This window comes from Cynocephalus volans, chromosome X (assembly GCF_027409185.1).
Source record: "Cynocephalus volans isolate mCynVol1 chromosome X, mCynVol1.pri, whole genome shotgun sequence".
In the NCBI taxonomy this organism is placed as follows: Eukaryota; Metazoa; Chordata; class Mammalia; order Dermoptera; family Cynocephalidae; genus Cynocephalus; species Cynocephalus volans.
Window position 1 is genome coordinate 104529300 of NC_084478.1, and position 17957 is coordinate 104547256.

Sequence of the window (17957 nt, forward strand, 5' to 3'; positions counted from 1 at the left end):
ACTATAGCAATCAACCTGTTAAAAATAGACATTGCAAAGTTTTATTACATCATTTTTAATATTTCTAAAATTCAATAAAAGAACAGATACCATTCATTTAAGAACAAATTCAAAATCCTGGGAGTATGAATCATTAAACATGCATCCATAATACCCAGATATCCCCTCAAAACACAGGGATTAAAGGGAAGAGGCTATGATTACTATAGAGAAATATAAAAATCAAAAACACTGTCTTTTATCTGAAGTATAGACTACCAGAAGCTTAGGCTTAGGGGATTCTAAAGCAGCATAAATCAGCCAGGCAGACTGAAACCAACTAACCTACCTGTCAAGACCAAAGCAGAAGGTACTGCCAAGGTATGTGGGGGCAAGCGGGGAGAGCCGTAGGGCCAGCAGCATGCCACAATAACTGCACTGTCGCCCTGCTGGGCTGCAATGCAGGATGGAGCTCAAGGAGATGGAGAAAGATGTCTGTTGCTCCCCCACTTCAGTTCTAAAAAGCAGACAAGTAGCTCTCAACTCATCTTAGCCCTATGCCTGGCTCCATGCTACCAAGGAACGCCATGGTTTCTATCAACATCCTCGGGTTAAATCTTTCCCCAAATAACCCAAGTTGCTGCTCAAAGAGGCCGAATAACCTTTTAGAAACTTAGGGCACAGCTGTAAACCTAAGAAAGGTAAAAATATATATATATATAATATATATTTCCCACAAATTGTTTGTGTTTACTTTGGTGGTGGTTCCTGCTGTTTCTGGCAGTAATGGTGCAGGTAATCCTGTAGCCAAGAGATTTTGCTACCTTCCCACTAGGAGGAGCTACAGGAACACAAGGATCAAGATTTAAAATGCTAGGGCTCTGGTTGTCGGGCTGTGGTTCACGAGAAGTGTATTTTCCAATTTGATTCAAGAAGGCACTGGTCAGCATTATTCTGGAGCCCCCAAAATACAATCCAATTAATTTCAACCAATACTTTGTGAGCCCCTACTATGAGCAAGGCTCATTGCTAGATACCATGAGGGACATAGAGAGTGACACCCCTGCTCTCAAGTGGTTCATAAATTAGTGGCGGGGGAGAGGGAAGGAGTGACAGGTGGGTAAAACATGGTCAGAATTACCTACACCAGAACATACAGTATGGTAGGCTACACAACAAATGTGAAAATGAAGTGGTATTATACAGATAGGGAGGATAAATCCTACTTCAGGTGAGGAAGAAGCAGGAACTAGGAAACAGTCTTGGGGACAGCCTCAGCACTGTGACTGTCAGGAAGCATGCAAGTGCTTCCTGTAGTGATCTCAGGGACAGAAATCACTCAGGAGTTTAGGACCTACTTTTGCTGGGTGGTTTCCGAATGGCCAAAAACGGAAACAGATGGTCTGTGGCAACTATAGAAAGCTTCCACATGCCAGGCACTTGGCTACAGTGGATGCCATGGTAGGCCCACTGCCCCACACAGAGCTGGTCTTGCACAATGGAAAAGGGAAAACCATGACTTTTATGACCATGGTACTTAAATTTTATGTGTCAGCTTGGAGGCTGTTTTTGGATCTGATTAACATTTACATAGGCAAACTCTGAGTAGAGCATACTGCCCTCCACATGTGGGTGGGACTCGTCCCATCAGCTGAAGGCCTGCATACAACAGAAATACTCGCCTGCCCAAGCAAGAGTGAATTCTTCAGCAGACTGCCTCTGGACTTTATCTGCACCATCAGCTCTCCTGGGTCTCCAGGCTGCCAGCCTTCCAACTGGAATGGGAACATCGGCTCTTCTGTCTCAAACCACTCCAAATTTTTTTTTTTATTTCAACTTCTCAATATACATTGTAGTTGATTTTCATGACCCTTTACCTCTTCCCCCCTCCCTCTCTCCCCTCCCCCCACATCATATCAGTTCACTTCTCTTAACAGGTTCAAGGAATTGTTGTATTGTTGTGTCTTCTTCCCCCCCCTTATTTGTTTGTGTTTATTTATTTTTAGCTCCCACAAATAAGTGAGAATGTGGTATTTCTCTTTCTGTGCCTGACTTATTTCACTTAACATAATTTTTTCGAAGTCCATCCATATTGTTGCAAATGGCAGTATTTCATTCTTTTTTATAGCAGAGTAGAATTCCTTTGTGTAGATATACCACAGTTTCCTTATCCACTCATCTGATCACGGATATTTGGGCTAGTTCCAACTCTTGGCTATTGTAAATAGTGCTGCAATAAACATGGGAGTACAGGTATCCCTTTGAGATGATGATTTTCATTCCTCTGGGTATATTCTCAGCAGTGGAATAGCTGGGTCATATGGTAGATTTACCTGTAATTGTTTGAGGAACCTGCATACTATTTTCCATAAAGTCCACACCAGTTTGCAGCCCCACTAACAGTGTAGGATAGTTCCTTTTTCTCTGCAACCTCTCCAGTACTTATCATTCTCAATCTTTTGGATATTAGCCATCCTGACTAGAGTGAGATGATATTGCAAAGTGGTCTTGATTTGCATTTCTCAGATGCTGAGTGATGTTGAGCATTTTTTCATGTGTCTGTTGGCCATTCATATATCTTCCTTTGAGAAATGCCTATTGAACTACTTTGCCCATTTTTTAATTGGGTTATTATTTTTCTGTAAAGTTGTTGTTTGAGTTCTTTGTATATTCTGGATATTAATCCTTTGTCTGATGTGTATTTTCTCCCACTCTGTTGGTTGTCTTTTCACTCTGTTGACTGTTTCTTTTGTTGTGCAGAAGCTTTTTCATTTGATATAATCCCATTTGTTTATTTTACCTTTAGTTGCCTGTGCTTTGGGGGTCCTATTCATGAAGTCTGTACCCACTCCTACTTCCTGGAGTGTTTCCCATATGTTTTCTTTAAGAAGTTTTATTGTTTCGAGATGTATATTTAACTCTTTAATCCATTTTGAGTTGATTTTGGTACATGGTGAGAGGCACAGGTCTAGTTTCATTCTCCTACATATGAATACCCAGTTTTCCCAGCACCATTTGTTGAAGAGGCAGTCTCTTCCCCAGTGTGTAGACTTGCTGCCTTTGTCAAAGATCAGATGGCTGTAGGTGTATGGGTTATTTCTGGGTTCTCTATTCTATTCCATTGATCCATGTGTCTGTTTTTATGCCAGTACCATGCTGCTTTGGTTATTATAGCTTTGTAATATAGTTTAAAGTCAGGTAGTGTTATGCCTCCAGCTTTATTTTTTGCTCAGCATTGCTTTGGCTATGCATGATCTTTTGTTATTTCATATAAATGTCTAGATAGTTTTTTCCATTTCTGAGAAAAATGTCATTGGAATTTTGATGGGGATTGCATTGAATCTATAGATCACTTTGGGTAATATGGACATTTTCAAAATGTTAATTCTTCTACTCCAAGAGCATGGGATACCTTTCCATCTTCTTGTGTCCTCTTTAATTTCTCTCAACAGTGGTTTGTAGTTCTCTTCATAGAGATTTTTCACATCCTTGGTTAACTTTATTCCTAAGTATTTTATTTTTTTGGTGGCTATTGTAAATGGGCTAGCTTTCTTGATTTCTTTTTCTGCATGTTCATCCTCCATGATCATATAAGCCAATTCCTTACAACAAATTTCTTTCTATACTTATAAGCATTGCATAGTTTCTGTCTCTCTGGAGAACACTGACTAATACAATGACTCTTTGGCATGCAGCAAGCAGCTCAGATTTGTGTGTGAGAGCGCTATATGATAATAGAGTCCAGTATCTACACTTTTTCTTATCACATGTAGCTTTTACTATGACACCTGATAACAGAAATATTTCTTTAATCAAGCACAATCATTTTTCCACCTGGGTGAAATCTGTCCCTAGGGATGTCAGAGAGCCCAGCAGGAGCAAACACTTTCACCTACAGTGAACTCTGGGAGTCAGACAAACTTGAGTTCACATCATTATTCAACTACTTATTAGCTGTGTGTATTTAGGCAGGTTTCACTGAGGTTAAATTTCCATATCTGTAATATGAGACTATTAATACCTACATTGCATACATAATATAATGTCTATGAAGTATTTAGCATTTGGAAGGTATTCTCTAATTTTTTTAATTGCCCATAGACCCATCATCTACATTCTACAATTCACATTTTATTATATTGTTTTATCCTGTGCTTATCCATATATCCATATAACTTTTAATAGTTATAATCCAGGGACAAATAGCTATAAAACTCCTGCTACCCTCAAATGTTAGCGAAAGTTTCCGAACAGCCCTGTTGATCTTAGTTTTCAAGAGCAGGAGAGTATGTCTTGAGCCACAAGTCAGCCACATTGCCCCTCCATCTGTCTTCCGGGCCAAACATTCATCTCTCCTTTATATACAGACAAAGGACTACCCTTGCAAAGGGAAATGTCAGAGATCTCCCCTATCCTTACTGCAGTTTTCCAAGAAAGGTATATACATAGAACAGCATATAGGTCCTCTTTACAATAATGAAAATGCTTCTTTATGAGAAATGCCTGCATTTCCTTTTGCTTTGTCCTGGACATGCAAAAGAAAGAGATGCAATATGTAAATTCACTAAATTTAGATGTTTTGTAACTTATATTCATTTTGTGGACATAAGAGAGAATATATATATTTCATGCAAAGAGAATGAGAAACAAAGGAGTTGTATGTAGTAATGGTGAGTGTGGATGTGCCTCTGGAATCACACAACTGTGAGGACCGTTGCCTTATTTAGGAATTATCTTTGGCTTCTTCCTACATTTTTAAAAACCACTTTATTGAGGTATGATTGACATACCAAAAGTTGTACATACTTAATATCTATCTATCTATGAATTTGGAGATAAGAATATACCCATGAAATCATCATCACCATCAAGGCCATAAATGTATCCATCATCTTCCAAAGTTTCCTCCCAACCCCTTTATTATTATTATTGTAGGGGTTTTTTTGTTTGGGGATTTTTGTTTTTGTGGTAAGAACACTTAATGTAAGATCTACCCTCTTATCAAATTTGAAATATGCCATACAGTACTGTCAGCTACAGGCATTATGCTGGATAGTAGATCTCCAGAACTTTTTTTTTTTATTTTCAAGAACTTTTTTTTTTTTAAGAACTTATTTTGAAGTAATTATAGATTCACAGGAAGTTACAAATATAGTAGAGAGGTCCAGTGAACCCTTCACCCAGTTTTTCCACATGGTAAGATCTTGCATAAATACAGTGCAATATAAAACCAGGAAATAGATATTGGTACAATCCACAGACCTTATTCAGATTTCACCAGCTTTACATGAGCTCATTTGTGTGCATAAGTGCATGTGTATAGTACTATACAACTTTATCACATGTGTAGATTAATGTTCACCACCACCACCATCACAAAAATCAAGATACAGAATAGTTCCATCACCATAAAGATCCCTTATGCTATCCTTTTTTTAAAATTTATTTTTTTATCATTATTATTTTGCATTCTAAGATGTTGCAGAGCAGTTGGGGAGTTGGGGAGAGGGGAAGAGGGAGGGGGATAGGGTGGGAAGAAGAAGAGTAAGGAGAGGGTGTGTGGTCAAGGCCTGTGGCACCCCCCTCATTCCAGCAGGGGAGCCCAGGGGGCTGCCAGTGGTGGCTTGGTCATGGCTTGACTGGATGCGGACTTCCGGGGGGCATGGTTGAGGCCCTCAGTGTGCCCCCAACCTGGAAGCTCAGGGCACTTCTGACAGCAGCCCAGGTGGTCATCACTAGGCTGGATGCAGATGGCAGGGGAACATGGCTGAGGCCCTCACCCCCCAACTGCCCCAGCTCAGGGACCCAAGGCACTTCCAGTGGCAGCCTGGTGGTTGATGCTTGGCTGGATGCAAACATTGAGAGGGTGTGGCTGAGGCCTTAGGCTCCCCACTGCCCCAACTAAGGGGCCTGGGGCGATTCTGGTGGCAGCCTGGTGGTCACTGCTGGGCTGGATGCGGATGTCAGAGGGGCATGACTGAGGCCCTTGGCCCTCCACCACCCTGGCTTGGGAGCTCAAGGGGCTTCTGGTCCTAGGTTTTATAGGTGTTCTTTGGTGGTGTTAGACCTTAACTGGTTAATATCAGAACTTTGTCTCTGCTCTGGGGAGGTTTTGTTTTTTCTTTCAGTTCCGTGTTGGCTTATTCACTTTTCCCACCACTTAAACTCTGCACTGGAACTAATTTGTTGTCCTTCGGTTACTTCTAAAATGGGGAAACTTCCTGTGGGAACAAGCATTTGAGCCCTATGGTTGATCTAAATTGCTGCTTTGCTGCTGATTCTCTGGGGAAGGCTTTTTGTGCAGCCCAGGTTTTAATTGTTGACCTTGTAAGCACTTCCAGGTCTCATGAGGTCTAGTACACCAGGGTTGTGTGGAAACTCTGGTCTGGGCCTATCTTTTGAGTAAACTACACCCCCTGCAGTTCTATATTCCTGCCCAGTCTCCACTGAGTGGACCTGTGCTGATTGGTGGGCAGATCAGCTGTCCTTGCTGTGCCCTAATGTTCCCCCATGGGCTGGTCTCCCCACCACCTGCACTCCAAACACTTCCCATGGGACAGGCCATGTGCTGGTCCCCTGCAGTAACTCACCAGCCTCTGAGTGGCTCCTTTTTTCAGTTGTCTGTGTCTCCTTGCTCCTATGTGGGTCCACAGGAACCCTGTTAGTGGTCTTGCTGGCCTGGGGACAACCAAGGCCCTCTTCTCCCCTGTAGCCTCCAAACAACTTCATAGGAAGGGCACAGCTGCGACTTTTGCCAGCTCCTGCTTCGTACGCTCACCAGGGCTAGCCTTGACGTGGCTGGGGCTCTGAACGGATGGAACAGTCCCTTTTTTCTCTCATCATGACTTCTCCTGCCTTCGTGAACTCCATACATCTCTCTTCCTCTTCCCCTTAGCTCTAGTGGCCCCAGATTGGCAGTTCATTGCTTTTTAATAGTTGTAAATTGGTTGACTGTGGGAGACGGTGACACTGGGTGCTGTCTATTCTGCCATCTTGATCAGACTCCAGAACTTATTTATTTTGCATATCTGAAACTTTGTACCCTCTAACCATCCACTGGCGGGTAAGGTCCTGTTCCTTCCCTCAGCTGCCTACTCTGTGCTCTACTTTTCTGAACAATGTTTCTCAAAGTGTGGAATATAGGTATATACAGTTGTTCCCCCTTATCCTCAGGGGATACATTCCAAGATGCCCAGCAGATGCCTGAAACCACAGATAGTACCTAACGAACCCTATATACACTATGTTTTTTCCTCTACCTACATGCCTATGATAAAGCGTAATTTATAAATTAGGCACAGTAAGAGATTAACAACGGTAACTAATAATACAATAGAACAATTATAACAACATGCCAGCATCACTACTCTTGTACTTTGGGGCCATCATTGTTGCAGGGAACCCTAAGCATTTTTAATTGTTGAGCTTTTCCCTTTTCCACTTGAGAAACTGTTTTAGAAACTCTATGCTCCGCTACAAACTCGGGCCCCTGCCATTTACCCTGCTTGCTTCCTGGGCCCACCCTCTATGAGATAACAGCAGTCTCACACCCTCCCCCAGGGGCCAGAGGCAAATTAGGCTTCTAAAGTGACCATCAGACTGTGTCCCATAATCAGCCAATCCAAATTAGCAGGGCAGCATCCCTCATTTACATAAGAGGACCTGAATGAGAACCTGGGAGGGAGAAAGGCGAGAATTTAGGCTATATAAGGGGGTCTTTTCCTTTTTTCTGGGAGACACTGGTTTAGGAGTTTTTGCTCCCCGGTGCTCTCCTTGCTTGCAAGCAAAAAGAGGTGCTGTAACACTGTACAAAGAGCTGCAACACTAAAATAAAGAGCTATAAAACTACAACACTGATGCCGGTCTTGGATTCCTCTGTGCGTTCGCCCCACAACATCATGAAGTAAAACAAGGGTGACTTGAACACAAGCACTGTGATACTGCAACAGATAACTGAGGGCTACTAAGTGACTAACAGATGTGGAGCTGATAAAGCATGGATCCGCTGGACAAAGGGATGAGTCATGGTGGGGGGGAGGACAGAGCAGGATGGCATGAGATTTCATCACATTACTCAGAACAGTGCACAATTTAAAACTCATGAATTGTGTATTTCTGGAATTTTCCATTTAATATTTTCAAATCACAGTTGACTGAAACCACAGAAAGTGAAACCAGGCATAAGGGGAAACTACTGTACCTCAGATTTACCTGGGCTCCAAGGTTCCAGGGCTCCAACTCAGATCTACTGAAACTGAATCTCAAAGGGTGGGCTTTGAGAATCTACATTTTTTTCGTTAACGAACCAGTCACATGCTTCTAACGCACCTTAAAGTTTGATAATCACTACTTGAGCCCAGAGGTGGCTATACGATTTACCGTGAACTTAATGAAGCTTTAGGGCTCCTAACTTGCTCAGATCCCTTCCAAGATCCTTTATCTAATTTTTCATTGGTAAATGTTTATTCTTTTCCTAAAGAGCCCTCCTATAAACTGTGTAAGTTTCAGGTCCCACAGTACCTGGATGCACCCCTGCTCTGAACCTTTTTTGCAAAAAAAGTCAAACCCAAACCAGTTTAATCATTAGACAACAAGGAACCTTATCAACGGGAGTATTTGCATTTTAGAAAAGATCTTTTGAGAGACAGAAATCTTCAAGATCCAAAGGAATAAATTCCCCAATAGAGGAAACTCTGGTACTATGCCAAGCAGTGGAAGGAGCAGAGGCCCTTACCAGCACACCTCAACTCAAACTGGGTTTGCAGCAGCTCTTCTGCCTTCTTGGAGGGCTGGCCATGGAACCCCAGATCCAGAACCTGCTCAAGGAAGTTCATTAACATTGAGCTATTTGTACCTGCTATCTCTTCTTCCATCCTGCAAAATACTAAGGAAGCAATGTGGAGACAGTCTTAATGAAATGATATTCTCAACTGGTAAGTTTGCCTGCAGCCAACTATGACTTCCTTAGAAAAGTAGAAGCCATGTCTAGCAGTATAAATTAACTGGATGGGAGGATGACCCGTGTTCTGAACAGATGTCTCAGCATACTAAGGCACACTGACATTAATTCAGAAAACTGAAACATACCACCTCACAAGTTAAACTCTTAATTAAGAGGAATTTTGTCCTTGAAAGGTGAATAGAGAGAAGTGAAGAAGCCTGTGACATTTGTAAATTCTCACTGGGAAAAGTACCTCCAGACCTATTGGTGTGAGTAATGTAAATAGGACTTTTAAACAGTGCATTCTAATGTAAAACTAGGATTTTCTTTGTGTTGGAAAAATGCTATCACTGAGAGATAATTGAGTACAAAAAGAACATTTTAGAATTGAAAATAACGTTTTGTGGTACTTCAAGAAAAGGAATTAATTTGAATTTAAGAAGTGAATTGTATGGAAACTCACTGGTATTACTTAGGCTTTGTTTAAAATTAGATTCGGATCCCTACTCACACTGATAGCAAGCTATGGTGACCAGGGTAGCCAAAAGGTGTCCTTTCCTCTCTGGCCACCATCCTAGCACCCTAATATCTGAGATTTGCTGAAATGGTACAAATCCATCCATCTCAGTTTTAATATGCCTTATTGATGTGCCTTATCACCTCACAGACCTTAACAAATAAAATGACATTTTTTTGCTCTGCATAATCTAAAGCACATCTACTTTTCCATATTCAAAAATCTGCACAGGGCTGACCAGTTACCTCAGTTGGTTAGAGTGCAGCCGTGTAACACCAAAGTCGAGGGTTTGGATCCCCACACAGGCCAGCCTTCAGTTAAAAAGAGAAAGAAAAAGAAAAAGAAAAAGAAAGAAATGTTGAAAAATCTGCACAGTTAACAGAACTTATGTTTTAAATTTTATTTCTATTAAGTCTGCGTTCTCCAAACTGTGTCCCATGGAACACTAGTGTATGGCAAGATACTATTAATAGAAAACCACCCTACTACACACAGTTAAAAACATTCAAAGAGTCAATGTAAATGTGAGAAAGAGGGAATCCATCCCCATCTAGGAGAGTCATGTTTCACATTAGCATATGAAATACTATGATAACGTATGCAGTAAAGAAATCTATTTAACTTCACTTTACACAGGCCTTCTTACTCTGAAGTCTCATTTACGCTCACCTCTCTGGTTTCACCCCTTGGTATTTGGATGGTTTGGTATTCATCCCTTGGCACAACATATCACAGCTGTGATAGAAGGAGGCTCCTAACTCCTCCTCCAGCCCTGTGGAGCTCATCTGAGCCTTCCTCAGCTTCCACACCAGGAGAGAAGGATCAGAGTAGTGATCACTTATTTACATAGAATCCCCCTATGCCTGACTTCACACATCCACATGACAGCTGGATACAGTTGTTTGAACAGCCTGTAGATAGAAAACAGATTGCTTCTCTGTGGGAAGGAAAACCCATAGGAGAGGGTCTAAGAAAAGGTAAACAGTTTAATTTGTTTTAGAAAAACTATATAAAATGTCAGTTTGAGAATTATGGATGGATCAGGAGATGGATTCTGTAGTCCAAACACCCATTATCCTTCTTTCTATGATATAACCAAACCAATGTTATGACTCCCAGTTATAAAAAAGGGAACAAACTAACCTTCCAGTTTCTAAACAGAGCTGAGAAGTATACTTTGGGAGATCAAATAGAAAACATTGCACAGTAAACCAATTAGCCCTCCACTATTTATTAAAAATAAGCAGCCAAATCTCGATCAATTTCAAAAGCAGATGAGTAAAAAGCAGTATCATACTTGCTCCTGCTGTTACCCCAGTCTTTTTCCAACCTAACTCTTGAACATCTGGCTCAACAATACTGACACTGATTCTACTTTTGGACTTGGTATTTGTGTGTGCTTTTCTAAATATTTTAAGTTCAACTTATTCTCTATGGAATTTACTTGGCTCTCCAACTCTACTCTTTTCAACTCATTTTCTCTTGGGCAGAAAATGCCTTCTTTCAGCTCAAAACACACAATACCCAACTCTCACTATTTCTCATTAATCAGTGGTCATCTGAGCCAGCACTTCCATCCAACACCTCCCATAACAAACTCCAAGGGAGAAAGAGAAGTAGGGTGGCCAAAAAAACGTTATACCATACAATTACCATTTTGGTAACGGCCACCTAAAATTACAGGATCAGATTTGGAGAGGGGAGTCCAAAGCAATGAAGTGACAATTTAGTAGTGTCAAGCTTTAATCCAAGGGTTCCCAGTCTAAGTACCACAGATGCCTGAGGGGTTAATCAGTTCTTACAAAGAGCTTGCCAGTCCATATACACACTAATCTGCTAAGTGAACAATAATGTGTGCTACTATTTTTGAATATGTGCAGAAGCTTTTATAGTTATTAATGAAAGACAAATCCATTAAAATAATTCTTAATTAATAGCAGCTATATGACATTATAACAGAAAAACAGAAAAAGATACTTATTTTCTTGATGGCAAGGATGGAGGGGGAGTAGTTCCAAGAAGTATTTTGATACATACAAGAAATCTTCATCCTTGAAAATGTTGGGAACAGCTACTCTAATCTATTGAGACAGTGGCTAATGTCAACTACTTAACAGGTCCATTACCTGATAGACTTGCAGACAATGTATTATGCAAAATGTGATAAAATGCACTATAGTCTTAGTATTATGAAAAAGATAAGAAGGAAATGTAATTTTGTTTTAAAGAAATTGAGGACATAAGACTTCTATGTAATGTATAGTAAAAATTGTTAAGAGCCTTCTATGACTGCATAATCAAAAATCATTTCAAAGAACAAATGTATTCAAGTTACTATGACAACCCAAACGCTAAGTTTGCAATTTAGGCAAGCAAAATCAATAGATTTTCTAATTAATACCTTCCAGACATTATTTGTCCCTATAAACATCATTCATATGGAACTACTCAATTTCTACTGTTAGTTTTTGAGAACTCCACTATCTTTTCTGATTATTTCCAAAGACTTTCTCACTAATCTAGTCTCTTGTCATTTATTATACATTTCTTTCTTGACATGAGACCAAGCACAATTGCAATGAAGGACTCTTCTATAGAAACTTGTAAATATCTGATTCTAGATTTCTATTTCAAGCTCTGTCCTTTCTTTTATAAGCCTGGTTTCTTCTAAGGAAAAATTAAAAAGAAAAGGGGGGGGAACCCTGGATCTAAAGGTGAATAAACAATGAAATTTTTTTTAAAAAGTAGAAGTAAGAAAATGTAAAAGAATAGAGAAACTGTCAGAAGAATAAATTACAATAAACAAAAGACTTTTTGACTCTATAATCACACACACACAATTCAATAGGGGAGGAGAGGCTAAAAAATGAAAGGACCTTGCATATGAGTAAATATTTTTAAAGTATTCATATAAAGTATGTATATATTGTGGATACCACTGTAATTCATACTACACATGAAGGTTAAACAGTAGAGTATAGCTTTCTAGAACTTATACTCATTTTACTTGAAAACAAGCCTCTCTGTATATTTCATCACAATACACTTTAGACTCACATGAAAATCCTAGCTCCATAGAAAAGCAATCTATAAAAGGTATTCCACTAGAAGGCAGTCCAGTTATTTTTCTCCTAGCTGTGTGTTTTCCTTCCTGCTGAACCTTTGTTGTTAAAGAGAATTCAGGCCCAAAAAAATAGTTTATGAAGAAAGGAAGCCAACTGGTTTTGTAAGCTATAAAGGTTAAAATGCTTCTATGAAACATTCCCCCAGAAGCTTTGTAAGCAACACTTTTCTCCAAAATTTTATGACAGCTGCTACAGCATGAAACCATATGCCTTTTTATATCTCCTAAATAAAAATGACTAATTTGACTTATTAGCACTGATTCTCAGGAGACAGAGCTAAAAGAGTTCCTGCAGATTTATCTGGTTCTTATGATATTTTAACAATGTCTGTTTTTACACCAGAAACAATTATGCTAGCCATCTGTTTGCAAATATTTGTGAAGAAAATTACAAACTTTACCTTTATGTACTCAGATATCTTTTTAAAATAGAGTATTTTGGGTAACTCCCGTCACAGAACTCTTCAGAGTTATATGGCGTTACCTACGAGACAGAGGAGATGACATTCCCAGAGTGGACTTCAAGTAATAGAATAGCCAAATGTTAGAGTTAGAGGGACCTCTAATGTACAACTCTCTCATTTTAAAGCTAAAATCCTAAGGCCCAACTTGCCCCTAGTCACAAAGCTATTTACCAACAGAGACAAAACTAGAAGCCAAGTTTTCTGACATGTCATGTTATTTGCATTAACCCCACTCTCCCACTGAGAGCCCATTCTCTCTAGAGACACTCAGCTGTGGAATTTCTGTGGCTAATGATGCCCAGAAATTTAAATCAGGACTGAAGGTTCATTAAGAAGCTCAAGATTCTATCTCGTTATAGCACTCACATAATGAGAGAGGGCTCTATCAGGGGTGACTGCTCACCAGATATTCCAAGCAAAAAGTAGGCTACAGAATAGACCTTAACCATCATGAGAATCTGGTGTCAATTCTGTTCAGCCAAAGACTACCAAGAACACATGTATAGTTGAACAAGTGGGCCTATTACATGTTGCAGTGACGGAAAACATACATCAAGGGAAGCACGGGGCATTTCAGGAAGACAGTGTTAGAAAGAACCTATTAAAGGATTTGGAATTAGGTTGTGTAATTTGGGGAATGGTCTAAAGAAAAAGAGGATCCCTTCAGATTGGGTGCTATCAGAAAGTGGGGGCAATTCTATGATTGGGGGTCTCAGTGAATCGTATCTTTAGGGAGAGCAGACTAGAGGAGGTTAAAGCTATAACTGGTAAACAAGTAAAAATCATTCAATTCAGTTGGGAGAGAGGGAGCATTTGGTGTTGTGTGGGTTGCATGGCCACAATGTTTCTGCCTCGCTCCATCACCTTCTCAGAGTGACTTGCCTGGTGTTGATGTTCTGGGACGATCTCAACATGAGAGCAAGGCCTAGTTGTATGTGACAGTCTAGCTTGCAGTAACACGAGTCAGGTCTAGTTGAGAGCATCAGACTAGTTTCTGGGTATCAGGGGCTACTTTCTTAAATTTCTCAATGTGGATTTGTGGATGGGGCAGATGAACAGATCTATGATTCCTAGGTGCCAATCTGGCCTATCTCTCAAATGAAATGCCTGAGTCACGATAAAGAAAACTTGAAAATCCTCTTTTACAAAATCAAACCACCAGATCAAAGCAGCACAAAGCAGCATTTACTGTCTACTCATATGACAGGAACTATAAATTGGAAAGTAAGATGAATTTGACACCTGAAAGAATTAGGTTGGAATCCTGGCACTGCTTCTCCATAGCTATATGACTAGATAGATATGTGACTCTAACACTCTCAAACCTACAAGGGTTGAATAAGATGTTATTTGTCTCAAGAGACTCACAATTGGGCCATCGCAACCTGTTGTCTCCTTCTCAGTTTTTAGTCCTAAGGAACGTTTCCCTTTACAAGACTTCCTGGCCATCATCAGGGACCATTTACCACGACAAGCACTTCAAAGGCCCTGATCACATATGTCCCATCTTGGCTTATAACATAGGGTAGTTTAGATTAACCCTTTAAGCCACAGTAAAACTTTACCTTTGCTTCTGGTTCACACAAAGAATCCTGACTGTCAAAATTAAAAGAGCAATTGATAGCAGGTGAGAAGAATGGCATGAACAAAAATAAGACTGAAATTAGCAATTGTGCATGGGAAAGTCAAAGGAAAAAGTGTTCAAACTTATTAAGCTTCTTCTAAAATACTGATCCTAGAAATAAAATCAGTTTTAATAGCACTGACAAATGAAACAGTTGAAACTTATTATAGTCAGCACTTCAAAATGCCTATGACCTATAAAGCTCTTGATGACTAGCTGTAAATTAGTTCTCTGACCGGACAGAATTAGCAAAAACCAAAAAAACAAAAAAAGAACAAGAACAAGAACAAGTAGTAGTTACGGAAGTCGATACCACAGAGGCAGAGTATGCTTCAAGTTCTAATAATTTTAAAACCTTTTTTACAGAGAGTTATGAAGAAGTCTCCAGCCAGAAGCAGAAGGGAAATGGCATTTCTGTGACAATCACTTAAAACAAAAGAACAGTCACTAACCCCTTGGATTGCCTTTGGTCATTTGGCTACTTTGAGGCTCAGGGGAAATTTGAAAGTTTCACAAACATCTCTTGGCATTTTCATTTAGTAGAGTCTTGTTTACCTGTGTGATAAGATTGCAAGGTTCTTCCCTGGTTGCCTAGCTATTAGTAGCCTCAAACCTCAGTTATCCATCCACACACTTGGGGGAGTGCCCAGGAACATAACACAAAATGCCAATCTTCTGCTGGAAATTCTGTTAGCATGGTAACTCCAAGTTCCTGAGATGCACATATCAATATAACAAGAAAGGCATGGACCTGGAACAGAGTCTGAGAGAAATTCTGCTAAATGCAGGCACTGGAGTTGCTCTGTATGGACCATTCCGGCACTCACATTATTTGACTTAATAACTACTTCAGTGGGATATAAAGTAGGAGAAGAAATAAATGTCAAGAAAAATATGTCAAGAGCTTCATTAGCTCAGTTGGCCAGAAACAAGTGCTAATGACCCTACATCATAGGGTCACAGATGTGATTGTTTCCTGGCTAGCTGGCTGCCACATACCTTCCCTAAAAATCCGCCCAGGCCTCTCACAAATCCTTTCTATAGATCATGGGGGCAACAGCACGGATGAATCAATATAAAAAATCCCCATTGCAAGGAATAGGATAGACATCTACAATATGTAGCTCATTATGAGACATTTTACTAAAGCCCTGACTGTCCTTCAGATGAAAGAAGCAGAATAAAAATACAGTACTCGCCTAACTCAGCTCCATACCCATGGCATGTTGAATGCACATAACCAGGAGACCCCTGTGGTCATGGATGCCCGAGCAATTCTGCTCCCACAAGTTGAGTTGCATGTTTACCAAGAGCCAGCTGTGACTATTCACAAGCCTACTGACGCCAGCTGTACTTTGTATATTACTTAAAATGGTAATGGTGAAGTGTAAGAGCAAAGAAAAAAAAGAAAAGAAATTCACTTCCATGGAAACTAAATTGCAACTCAGTAAAGGCAAGTTGGAAGGAAGGAAGGAACCAAGGAAGATAGGAAGGGATATCAAATGAAGTACGGATGAAACAGAATTTCATGAAATATGAAAGACTGGTTAGGGGTGAGAATCATAAACATGCAGAAGGATTCCGCACTCAAATTTCATAACAAGTCCTGTTAAATCAGTCCTCTACTTCAAAGAAACCAAAATTGGAATTCACAGGGGATGCATTATATTGTAGTTTCTAAGAAAAAACAAAACAAAACCAGTGGTGTACTGGCTCACAAGAGCCAATTGCTAAATTTTCAGGAATTTTCTGAGCCTGTTATTAAGCATTGCCATTATTAATAATTAAATGATACGAACTAAATTAAATAAGTTATATTAAAAACAAAGGTATTAAATACTAAAGATTCATCACTTCCTAAATATTTTACTACATTTTACAAATTGTTTATGTTCTTGAGGTTATTTACACTTATTCTATTTGTATAGTGGAAATATTGTATCACGGTGTGCTGCTACAAATTTCTTCCAATTCTACAGTTAGTGCAATGTTGGTACCTTAAAAGCAGCCATGGTGAGAGTGTTTACACCCTGGGAATCATGAAACAAAACAATCAAGACAGTTTTTTTCCAGAGAGTTGATTGTTAAACATTTATCAGCACACCACTAAACAAAAGTGAAATTGAGTAAGTGGGACCATGCTCAAAGAAATATTCCTAGCCCTTTAGCAGAAGGCTAGCAAGTATACACATGCATTTACAAGTTTTAAGTTAAAATAAAAATGCTAAGATATATATATATTTTTTTAATACCCTCTTTTTAATTTTTTCAGTTAATCTATAACCATTGGTCCTGATTCAGATGAGGCTTCTACCATAGAAAGTGAAAAAGTAGAACAAAGTTTTATAATCTTCTGCAAAGTAGTTTGGCAACATTTATTGAGAAATTTGAAAATCCATACCTCTTCACCCAAAGCTTTACTTCTATTACTTTATCCTAACAAAATCATATCTGATATGGTTAAATATGTACCAAAATGTTCATCATATTGTTTAAAATAACAATACATACATACATTAACAACCTAAATGTGCAGCAGTAGGAAAATAATTAAATACATCTATATAATAGACTGTATATGATATAATGAGGAAAATCATGTTTTCAAAGAATGTTTTAATGACTAGGAAGAAATCCACCAATAGTGGTTATCACTGGGTGGTGGGACTTAAATAGATTCAATGTTTTACACAAATAATTCATATGCATTATTGAAATGTTAGAAAAATAGAGATAAGTAAAAATAAGAAAATAATAATCATCCATAATTCCACAACACAAAGATAACTATTTTAAATCTTTTGCTGTGCATCTGTGAAGATCTTTTACATTGCATGCTCATACACACACACATATACACACACACACACACTTTCAACAAAAAAGGCATTGTACAGTTGCATATTATTTTTTTTGTAACTATTTTTTTCATAGTAAGTCTTAACATTTTTATGGATAATTTTTACCTTATTTTAGTATTTACCATATTTTCCAATTAAAAAAAAATAATGAGCATCAAGTACCTTATCTCCAAAAATGATCCCCAATGAACTATGCCTGTGAATGTTGACTCGTGCCGGTGACACTCTTTAATCAAAGAATGAGGCAGAAGTGCCACTGTTTGAATTCCAAAGCCTAAGAGTTAAGAAGGCCTAGAAGATTCCACCTTTGTGCTTTTGGGAACCCTGAGCCACCATGTAAGAAGTACAGCTACTCTAATGGAGAAACTAAGTGGAGAGGCCATGCAGACAGAGAGAGGCTGTAGGATTCCATGGAGAGAAGAAAGGCCCAGCCTTTCCAGTGTCCTA